The following is a 12,764-nucleotide window of genomic DNA, read 5'->3' on the forward strand; positions in this document are numbered from 1 at the left end:
CACACCTGCCAGCACCTGCTTTCTTTGGAATTGGAATTACTACATTTTTCTTGAAATCTGAGGGTATTTCTCCTGTCTCATACATCTTGCCCTCCAGACGGCTAGCTCTGCTCTGCTAAGGCTATCAGTAGTGCTAACGGATGTCGTCTACTCCCGCGGCCTACTTCCGCCCTAGGTCTTTCAGTGCTCTTCCAAATTCATCACCCAGTATCATATCTCCCATCTCATCTTCATCAACGTGCTCTTATATTTCTGTAATATTGGCTGCAAGCTCGTCTCCCTTGTACAGATTTTCTAAATACTCATTCCACCTATCACTTTCCTATTGTTTGCTTAGGACGGATTTTCCATCTGAGCTCTTGATAATCATATAGCAGTTTCTCTTGCCTCCAAAGGCCTCTTTAATTTTCCTGTAGGCAGTATCCATTTTTCCTGTTGTGATGTATGCTTGCATATCCTTATATTTGTCCTCTAGCCATTCCTGCTTAGCCATTATGAATTTCCCGTCAATCTCATTTTTTAGATGTTTGTATTCCCTTTCGCCTCATTCATTTGCTGCATATATGAATCAAGTTTTATATCTCCTGTGTTATCCAAAGATTTTTACGAGGCCTCGTCTTTTTACCTATTTGATCCTCTGCTGACTTCACTTTCTCAGCTCTTCAAGTTACCCATCCGTCGTCTACTGTACACAATCGTCGTCCACTGTCCTCCTTTCCCCCGTTCGAGTCAGTTGTTGCCCAATGCTCCCTCTGAAACTGGCAGCATCTGATTCTTTCAGCTTATCTAGGTCCCATCTCCTTCATTTCCTACCTTTTTGCAATTTCTTTAGTTTTAGTCTACAGTTCTTACCTTCCCCTGGAAACGACTTACAATTTAAAATCCGTTTCCTAAATATCTGTCTTACCATTATATAATCAGTCTGAAACCTTCCGTTGTCTCCAGGTCCCTTCCACATATAAAGCCTTCATTCATCAGTCTTAAACGACGTCGTAGCGCTGATTAAATTATGCTCTGTGCAAAATTCTACCTGACGGCTTCGTCTTTCATTTCTTTCCCCCAGTACATATTCACCTAAAAATTTTTCCTTCTCTTCCTTTGCTGCGTGGGATTAGCCTCGCGGTCTAAGGCGCTGCAGCCATGGACTGTACGGGTGATCCCGGCGGAGGTTCGAGTCCTCCCTCGGCATGCGTGTGTGTGTTCGTCCTTAGGATAATTTAAGTTAAGTAGTGTGTAAGCTTAGGGACTGATGACCTTAGCAATTAAGTCCCAGAAGATTTCACACACATTTGAACATTTTTTCCTCTTCCTTTTCCCACTGTCGAATGCCAGTCAGCCATCACAGTTAAATTTTCGTCTCCCATAACTATCAGAAAAGTTTCTTTTATCTCATCATACATTTCTTCAATCTCTTCATCATCTGCAGTGCTAGTTGGCCTATAAACGTGTACTGCTGTGGTGGGCATGGGCTTCGTGTCTATCTTTGCTACGATAATGCATTCACTATGCTGCTCAAAGTGGCTTACCTGCGTTCTTATTTTCTTATTCGTTATTAAACTACTCTTATTTTACCCTTATTTGATTTTGTATTTATTACCCTGAATTCACTTGACCGGAAGTGTTTCGGCGTAAAGTCAAGCGCCAGCGCGACGGGCGAGAACGTTAGAGCAGAGAGGGCTGTGAGACGACGTCAGCCAATAGCACGCTGACCGACCCCTCTCTAGGACGACAACGAGACAGTAGCGCCATCTAGGGGAAGATGCCATAAGAGGCGTGCCGCCTGGCCGCAGCCCATTTGAGCACGAGCCGTCCTACAAACGCTACAGCCTTGATTTAGGAAATGTACTGTTTCACTTGTATTAGGAATTGTGTACACTTTAGAGACTCCTTATTGGTCTGTCGCCATTTGTTTGCGACACAATTGTAAACTCCCAAAGTATTGTTATTTATCTTGCTGTAATAAACATTCATTATTAACACGATTTGGTTGAATTGTTGTCTAGCGGTTTGAGAAAGCAGTTTTCCTAGGCAGCGAATACCAGACGAGTGGGCAGGACACAAGAAGAAGTCTGCTTCCTGTTGCCACTGAGCTGCTCTAATTTCCATTACATCCAACTTTAACTTATCTATTTTCCTTTTTAAATTTTCTAATCCACATTCCACGCTCTGATATGTAGAACGCCAGTTTTGTTTTTCCTGACTGAAATCCCTGGGCTAGCGGTACAGAGCGGGTGAGGTTATGTTTGCGGAAACGGGCCAAAATAAGTTGCTGTCAGTTGCACTCAACGTATAAGCTTTCTTTGTTAAAACACACGATAACATAAGAACGAATTAAAAACTCTCAAGGTTTGAACGATAGAGCTCTGTTGGTTTAATTTAAATATGAAAATCCAAGGCCCAAGGCCTAAGCAAGGAATTGAGGTACAGGAGTTCTTCTGGAAGTTTTGAAACGTCCCCTTTGAAAAATTTATACAAGACTGTGCTTAAACTGACACACAATATTTTTTAGCGCAACGCAATCTGACTTTCAATAACCCTACAAAAGAATGGCCCTGACTAACATTAACCTATACCTTTCACAAATCACTTACCTCACAAAAATCTTCGTTACTCAAGCTACAGCAATACAGCGAGCGCCACTACTGCCAGCTAAATAAAAGATTCAAACTACCGAAGGCACTAACTACTGATATGCATAGTTAGCAAATGAAATATTTAGATAGAGAATAAACAATGTATTTACCTTAATAGTCATAATATATATGTCAGTTCATGACAAATTTCAAAACTCCGCCATCTCTCTCCCCACATCCACCACCGCTGGCGGCTCACCTCCAACTGCGCAACGCTACGCGCTGTTCACATCCAGCTGCCGCTGCCCAACACTACAATGGCAGACAACAATGCAAACTAGCCGCAGACTGCACACAGCACAGCCAGTGATTTTCATACAGAGCGCTACGTAACGTTGCCAATAAGAAAACATAAACAGCCTACTTACAGTTTCACTTCTTTTTAAAAAAAAAAAAATTTTCTTTAATAAAAATAAGCTGAAGGCCTTAGCTTAAATCTCTCCCATAGAACTGAGATGAAGGTCACACATTCAGCAAGAACAGTGTTACGGCTTAAGGCCAAAACAAAGATTTTCAATCTTAATTCTAAACAGGCTGAAAACTCGGCTGAAGGCCGCGTATCAAGAAAACAATTTAACAGCTTAAAGCCTAGAGAGAAGGGCTTTCAATTTAAAAAGGCTGAGGGCCTTAGCTTAAAATATTTCATGTAAAACTCGGCTGAACGTCTCATACTAAAGAATAACAATGTTATGACTTAAGAGCAACACCAATATTTTGAGTTTTTAGTTAAGAGAGATTAAAACTCGGCTGAATGCCACACACCATGCAGAAAACTTATTTACGGCTGAAGGCCTAAAAGAACAACCTTCTAATTTAAATAAGCTGAAACTCGGCTGAATGCCACACACAGTACTTCAAAGTAAAAAGTAAATCACTATGTAATACAGAAGGAGCGGCGCTCAGAAGGTTCCAAGGGTCGTCCTCGGAAGTAAGACTAACGCAGGCTTAGGTGAGACAGGCAGCCCGACCGACAAGCTCTTATTCGGAAGTCAACACAACCAACAGCTGGAACACAACCAACTGACCCAAATACACGTCGTCGATGAGACGACTGACCGGACGACCAACCAACGGTCGTCCCCGCTGGTACAAGCTGTGCGGACCTCACTGGGGCTCCGTGCCCGACTGCACTGCTGCTGCATCCTCTTGGTCAGTCTCCAACTGAACTCCAGACACATGACAACCCGGAAATACTATCGGTCGCTCCAGAGAGGGTACGGTAGTGCACCTATCGATAAGCGCCGCTGCTGCCACTCATGGGCAAGTAAGGCAGGAAGTTAGTGAAGCAAGTAAATGGAATAAGCAAACGAGGCGGCAGTACCCTAAGAGAAACTGACAAACAATAAATGGCATGAACACGAGGCGCGCACGGCTCACTGACGACGATATCCTCCGGAATAGTCCCCACCCAGAGATCGGAAACGAGGATTATTTTATATCCAGAATACTTCAACCAAGAGGATGGTCATCATTTAACCATACAATAGAGCTGCGTACCTTCGGGAAAAACTGGAAGCGCTGCTCTCTCTCTTCGGGAACCATGGGTTTGTCTGGCCTCTCAACAGATACTCCCCGACGCGGCTGCACCTAACGTGCGGATATCTGTGTTGCTGTGGCACGCAAGCCACCCCACCGTTGGGAAGGTTCGTAATTCATGGGGAGATAAATTCAAGTCACCAATGATAGTTAGAAATTACAGTTAGCTTTTAGCGCTGAAACTTAAATTTTTCGTCTTTAGGTTTCTCGTAGAATTAAAAGGAAGGTCAGCGTTGGCCGTAATATTGATGTTTTATTGATAGCAGGGTCGATTTTCGATCACATGGTGATCATCTTCAGTTCTGTACAAATTAAACTCAGATACTGGTATCAAGTTATCAATAAACCAAACTGAGAAGCGATCACAATAACTTCTCGTAGAAGTTAGCTTCAATCGTCCTGAACAAAGTGATCGTGATTTTGGTTCTGCCGCAGTATGCTGATCACCATTTTCTCGGATACATAGCACATCACGATGTTGTGGTTAGGCTAGGACATGAGTTTGGGACATGAGTTTAGGACATGAGTTTTAATTTAGGGTTAAAAAACGCGTCGTCTGCTGCGGTTCAGTCGTTTGTCGATAGAGCAACTCATGTTTTTGTCATACCTCGCGGTGGGCGCTTCCAACATCTCCCGGCGTTACATATTAACAGCATTTGTTAAGTGCCTCGCCATGTTTCTGTTTCGCCTACAACCGAGCGGTAGCCAGGAGCCGATGCAACACTGTAGTGGCAATTGACACTCGTCAACTGTCAAATAATTTTAATCAGACTATAGCTGCAATACGTTCCAGTGTTAACAACTAAACGGTGTTCCCATTGTCGCTCACAGTGCAGAGCGGGATCATCAGTTATCAGCGCTGCCAGGTTAGGATTTTTATGGCTAAATTTAGCACTTTTTCCGTTGCAGCAGTATGAAAAAATCTCGATTTAGCATATAGTATATTTTTAGGTTTTTCCTGCTAAGTCAGCTACTGTGCATTTTTTGCTAAAAAAATGCGTTATCAGGAACATTTCATTTCCACGGTGCCGTCGCTCCGTTTCATCGTAATGGCTTGATTGAAGGGCTTTATTTTATCGATATTCGATCTGCCATCTAGTATCATAATGTCATACTTGGACATCCTACGTCATTCTTTGTCGTTGAATGAGGGAATCACGGAATTTCAGGGCCGAACCTCACACACAAACCCAGATCGAAGATTATTAGTTGTTGTTGCTCAGCAGCCAGTTCTTGAGTGAGGTTGACGTCAGATTAGTGATTAGAGTCCACCAGTAATATTTATCCAATGACCGCGAAATATAGCCAGCATTATCGTTCAGAGTTGGAGTTGATGCCGAAGTTTTAAGGGTGGCTTCAACACCTGAAAACATTTCCTCAAAAGTATACTGCAAGTATGGCAAGTGTAATATTGTGGTTAAAATCTACTGCATAAAACAACATCTTACATCTTAAAAACATGCCTAAGCTTTGGAACCATTAAAAGATCAAACAAAGATTAAGTTCCTGTAAATGAAAGTAAATTTGAACACACAACATGCTGGAAGCACTTGCTACATTTAAATGTGAGCATACTTTTAATTTGATCGCTGACCATTTATCAAAAATGTGCAAAAAACAACTACAGCGCTGACCTGCGACTAAGCAAACCAAATTCACAAATATAGTCATGAACGTGTTTTGGTGGTGTTAGAAAATGGCAAAGATACCTTATGGTACTAATGGTAAGGTTTTCTCTCTGGTAAAGATGTTTAAACCACTCTGTCTACAGGCCACAAGTGGCCCGTCGGGACCATCCGACCGACGTGTCATCCTCAGAGGATACGGATAGGAGGGGCATGGGGTCAGCATACCGCTCTCCCGGTCGTTATGATGGTATTCTTGACCGAAGCCGCTACTATTCGGTCGAGTAGCTCCTCAATTGGCATCACGAGGCTGAGTGCACCCCGAAAAATGGCAACAGCGCTTGGTGGCCTAGGTGATCACCCATCCAAGTGTCGGCCACGCCCGACAGCGCTTAACTGCGGTGATCTCACGGGAACCGGTGTAGCCACTTCGGCAAGGCCGTTGCCAGTAAAGATGTTTAGGGGTCTAGAATTATTCAGGTAAAGTACCATTTTAGCAGGTTTACAATTTGATAGACATCTCGTTGGAAGGTTTGCCATTTTGTAAGATGTACAAGTGTTAGACATATTTATGGCAGATATTGTACTTGGTAGACATCCCCGTGCTAGAGATACGTATGGCAGGGATTTCATGTTTTAGAATTCCTAAATATTAAGTTGGTTGAATACGTTCGTAGCATTTTTGTTTGGCTTGTTGGCCTTCCGGTTGTTATGGGTTTATTTATCGATTGTCATTTTCTATTTTTAGCTCATTGTTGCTTTTGAGTTAAAACAATGTCATTTAGTCATCTCGAGATCGTGAGTGGAGCAGTGGATACTAGAAAATGAAGTGCCCAGTAGGGAAACCGCAACATTTCCCGAGACATTCCTGTGTTTGAGTTCGGCAGCAATGGTGGCAGCCACAAACACCTGCGCCGTGAGTGGCGATAATGTCATTGAACAGAGCACAGCAAGAAAACGATTTTTTTCTTTTTAAGGAGGCTCGTTTTGACATTAGTGTCCCTCCACATTCAGGAAGAACTTCGGGGTTTGATGAAGATCGTTTAAACGCATTAATCGACAATGATCCAAGTCAGTGTACTCGAGGACTGGCAAATGTGATTAACTGTGATCATTCCATTTTCGTGCGACAGTTGCATGCAATTGGGAAGGTTCCAAAAACGGGTGTATGGGTACTGCTTGCTTTAACTCTTTGGAGCACGGTGGTATACATAGTATACCACCTTTTGAAAATTTTCTTGGCTCTTTGCACAGTGGTTTAACTGCACGACCACCACTCTAATATGCTCACCTAGTTCTCTACTTATCAGACAGATGGCACTCACTGCCTATAAGGAATCAGTTCCCGCCAAGAATTGCATAGATTACAACTGTGAAAGCTGCGTGCTGAGTTGTGCATGGTTTTTGCGTGTGAATAGTGGTTTATAACGAATTTCTTGTTGCGCCTGTGTTTTTTCCATATCTTGGACGTCACAGCTACGGTATGAACCCATGTATACATTCATATGCACAATCTTCCGTTATTTATATACAATTTATTTTGGTGGTATATTATTTGTACCACCGTGCATGTAGCAGTATTCTATTGCATTTCGTTTCCTAGTATAAAATTCGAAATCCTCCGCTACAAAGTTTAGTTTTTAATTGTGTTGTGACTTATTTTAGCTCTTTCTCCATTTTGTTTTGCTTACGTATTCTTTACTTGGATTCAGGCTGTTGTTTGAAAATGAAAATGTCAAGAAGAGGCTTACGAGATGAAGAAATCGAACGATTATTGTGTGAAATTCCATCAGACGAGGATTCCACTGTTGACACCACAGATGACGAATCTGATTATGAAGCAAGCATTGTTGCGGAGGCTATTGTGTCGTCTGAAGGCGAAGTTTCAGAGAGCGAGGAAGAAAGTGAGTCCACTCCGCCAAAACGCGCTGCTGACACAGCGCCAACTTGGGGACAACAATTCAATGCTACCTCAGGAATGCAGTTCGACAGTGAATCAGGACCAAGTGCTTTTATTAGGGACATTGATGATCCAGAACCTATCGATATATTCGAAAAAATATTTCCAAAAGAGCTAGTTCAGCTAATCGTTTTCCAAACAAATTTATATGCGACGCAATCTGGCAAGTCTTTCACTCCAACAACTGACAATGAAATACGAACTTTCCTGGGAATCAACATTTTGATGGGTATAAAGCGTATGCCAGCATACAGAGACTACTGGTCTAGTGCCCCAGAACTTCATGATCGTTATATTGCATCTCTGATGGCAGTAAATCGGTTTGGATGGTTACTGAGGAACATTCATCTGAATGATAACACATTGCATCCAGAAAAAGGACACCCAGGTTATGACAAACTGTACAAGCTGCGACCAGTGATCAAGATACTATCTGAATCTTTTTCCAAGTGTTACCAACCCAGCAAACACCTAGCAATTGATGAGTCAATGATCAAATTCAAAGGCCGCAACAGTATGAAACAATACATGAGAGATAAACCCATAAAGCGTGGTTACAAAGTGTGGATGCTGTGTGACAAGACCTCTTACAACTTGAAATTTGATATTTACACCGGAAAAGTAGGTGACACAGTGCAAACAGGCCTTGGGGAGCATGTAGTGCTGAGTTTGTCCTCTGAACTCGTAAATAAAGGCCATTATCTTTATTTCGACAACTATTTCAATAGCTATAACTTGTTGGCTGGTTTACAGCAGAGAAACATATATGCCTGTGGGACAGTTCAACCAACAAGGAAACATTTACCCAAATTAAAAACAGACAAAGAATTAAGCAGAGGTGAATTTGACTGGAGGGTCAGCAACTGTGGCATCCTCTACTTGAAGTGGAAAGATAAGAGAGCTGTTCATCTCCTTTCAAATTTTCACAGTCCTGAAGTTACTACAGTGACTCGCCGTGAAAGAGATGGTTCACGCATAGAGCTACCTTGTCCTCAAGCAGTGATGGATTACAATGCACACATGAACAATGTCGACAAGTTCGACCAACTGAAAAAATCATATGAAATAAGCCGGAGAAGTAAAAAGTGGTGGCACCGAATATTCTTTCACCTGCTTGATGTCAGTATCGTCAACAGCTATATAATTTGGAAGGAACTAGGCGATAGAGAAAAAATGACTGCCAAAGTCTTCAGGATGAGTATCCTGCAAAGCTTAGTAACCCAGAAAACACCATTGAGGCCATCTAGACTTCATGAGAGTCAAGTCCACGTAAAGAAAAACAAGCCATATGTTTCCTCACGCCAGCGTCTCGACAATTCATCCCACCAGCCAGAGCGTACTACCGCCAGACGTTGTGCGAAATGCAGTACAAAAAAGAAGCAAGTGCGCACTTTCTGGATGTGCGCTGAATGCAAAGTGCCTTTGTGCCTTAGCAAAACAAAAAGGTGCTTTCAAGATTTTCACAAAAAGGAATAAGAAACATATTTTATTTGTAAGGTTTGTAATTTGATTTTGTATTGTAAATGACCAATTGCCAGAAATAAAATTATTTTACATTAATTATACTAATTATTACTGCTTAGAGTAGAATTTAAAGGTGAGTTACAAGCACAAACCAAGATATCTCAAAAACTTTAGGTACGGCCCTAAGTGGCATGGTGGTATATTATATATACCACCATCTAAAACCAAAATCAATACAATAAAAAATTTTAATTCATGTTTTCCTTTATTAGCAACCCCACCAGACATAGAAAATGCATGTTTTATTAAAAAATTAATTAAACATAAAATCTGTGCATCAAAGAGTTAAGCCAAAATCACAAAAATCAGCGGGTACCTATATGTGCATTTCTGCTTGCTCGTTATCATTTGGCTTGCTAATAATACTGACCATTCCTATCCTGTCTCGTTTTTATGCTAACATAAAGAAAAGAAATTAATAAAGATTTTTGAAAGGTTACTGTCATCAGCCGTTCAACAATGTATAAAATGAATATTTGAACCATCAGCTGTTTTTAACTTACACCCAAACATCTACCGATTTCGGTCTTGGACCATCTCTATAAAGAAAGGAATGGTTGATTCCAACCAAAGCAGCAACCCCCACTGCAAAGACCTGCGCCCATCCACAAAAGATAACGTTCATGGTGCACTATGAATTGCTTCCCCGAGGTGTAACCATATCTGCTGACATTTATTGTCAACAACTGAAACGTCTTGTAGACTCAATCCACGAACAACGACCAGGAAGACTGTGTGAAGTGACGCTAATCGATGATAACACTCTCCCGGATTCTGCTAGATTGACAAGAAACGCTATACAAGAGTTGGTTTGGAAAGTCGTACTGCACCCATCTTATACACCTGATCTTGCGCCCTTAGATTTTCACTTTTACCTTCAAGGACCTTACTTTCTGGACACATACGCTCTCTGTATCAAATGACCTTTTTTTATAATAATATGAATATTTACGTATGTGTTTGGAGAGAGAGAGAGAGAGAGAGAGAGAGAGAGAGAGAGAGAGAGAGAGAGAGACTGATTTTTGATTGAGATTTTTACTTTGAGTCGTAACTGGTACCTGAATTCTGGTTGCTGCCTCCTTGAATCATCAGCTTCTGCATCAGTTGGTGACGTATTACAATTTGGAGTAAGTTATTGTTCTTTAAGGTTTAAAATACAACTTTGTTAGTTACTTGGCCGTATTGTGGATAGCTTTGAGCCCAAGTTTTCGTAGCTTTTCATACCTAAGGGAGCACTGTTGTAAGTAAATAAGATCAAACAGTAATCTGATTTTGGTGAGATAAGGAGATTGCTTAGCACACAAACTTCCTTCAAACTACAAGTCCTGCTACATCAAAATTATCAGTGGAGTTCAGCACCATACTATTGTACAAGAACATAATCCAATTACTGTAACTAAGAAATTATGAGAGATTGTTACTTATTGAATGAAAACTATAGAGAATGCATTTCTTTTAGTGAACTCTGTACACTTACAATTCTGTCGATTGACAGACGGCGACGACAATGAAGTTCACCTCCTTTTCCAAAAACAAGATTTGTCTATTCTTCACTTCCAGAAAATTTGTGTACATAAATGTTTGGCAACTCTTACACATACTTTACTCGGTTTTATCACTAAAATATCAATTTTCATTAAATGTAACAATACAGTCTCAGCGACGGCCTAGCAACACGTCCTCTTTCCACAAGATACAGATTAACAGTCTTCTCTTTTTTTAATAAACCAATTGTCTCTTTTTTTTTAGAGTCCATACTCAAAGATTCTCTAATACTATCGTTGCGGGGATTGGGCTCTAAAGATTTTCTTGCTGTCCAGCTGCGCTTCACTTCACTTCAAGCACTTTTTGAACCACATTTACATTTACGGTATTTACATACATTACTGAACTTCTTAGAATAAAATCAGGCACAAATTATCTAAAGAAAAAAGCAGTGAGGTACACATAACATTGCATCTGAACTTGGCTCGACGAGTTCTTCGCCTCAAACCACGTGATTTCTACAGTCGCGGGATCGAAAACTTACCGCAGCCTTGGCAGACGCTTGTAAATAATGAAGAAAAGAATATCTTGTTGATAACTAAAGTCTCTGTTATTTTATCTGTTGAGTTTATTAAACTGATGAAAATACAGTACGAACTTAAGCACTAATCCAATGCTAGAGATGTTACTAGGTAGGAATAACATTTCATAGGACTTTTTAGTGTTATAGTTACTTTTTGGTAGTTGAGACAATTGTGTCGGCACTTTTTCAGCATTCTTCGTAAACCTCAGCATATTTTTGGCTTTCTCTAACCGTAGATTTGGCATAAAATAGTTTTAGTGTTGGCACCATTATCTGTTTTGGCGTGACCTGCACACTAGCACGATTTATAAACGCTACCGTTGTTCAGCGTTTATCACGCAGCGATGGGTGTCCGAAGCGGGAGCGGGACGACGCCGCAGACGATGACAGGGCTCTAAAATCGCTATTTTATTGTATGTATAAATGAATTGGTCAGTCTAGAGACTCGTCATGCCGTAAGAACAAATCTTATAGATGGCACAAAAAAATTTATTACATTCCAGAATATTGGTGGTTATCCACACAATTATATGGATAACAACTCTGTCCTCCAGATTCCAGGGCGGAGGTGGGGAGGGGGGGGGGGGAGGAGAGAGGCAAGTACCCCCTCTTGCGCCGTCTTGCCACCCCTTGCACACGCCCATGCATCTTCGACACAGTGTCCGACAAGTAGAAACCAAAGATGCGTCTATTCTTCTTCTCATTAATTTGTCTGTATTTCTCGACACACTATCTGAATTTTAATCATCACTATTATTACACTGGTGGTCATTAAAACCGTATTACTATAAGGGCGACATGCAACAAATGCCAAAGTGGCGTGAAGTATAGCACATGCTTGGATACGAAAAGTATCAGCATTTCAGCGCAATTGCTTAAACTGCGGACAAGCAACGCCATCTACATTCTGTATTTAAGAAAAGATAAAAAAGCGGTTTGTCATTCACAGATCGTATTTCAACATTGGTTTCTTGTGAGAAGATCGCATCATGGGCCGAGTAGGAAGGAAAAACTGTACCAGCATGCATCTGAATTGGACAGCGACGGGATCCTGACCTTCCGACACGGCGGTTTATGGGTTCGCGATATAGCTACCCGCACTGGTCGAGATGCCACGACTGTCATACATATATGGAATGGATGGATGCGGGAGGGCCACACTCAGTGCCCTGCGGGATATGCCCTATTGAGGCTGTGTTCCTCTTTCCTCGATGTTCCTACTCGTACCGTTCGAGATACCAGGACTGTCATGCATATATGGAAAAGATGGGCTGGCGAGGGTCACGCCCAGCGCCCTTCGGAATCTGACATATCGAGAGTGTGTTTATCGTTCCTTGATATTGCTACACGCACTGGTCGAGATCCCACAAGTGTCATGCATATAGGGAATTGATGGGTTCAAGAGGGCCATGCCCGAC

The sequence above is a fragment of the Schistocerca piceifrons genome, chromosome 7, assembly GCF_021461385.2.
Source record: "Schistocerca piceifrons isolate TAMUIC-IGC-003096 chromosome 7, iqSchPice1.1, whole genome shotgun sequence".
NCBI classification, from domain to species: domain Eukaryota; kingdom Metazoa; phylum Arthropoda; class Insecta; order Orthoptera; family Acrididae; genus Schistocerca; species Schistocerca piceifrons.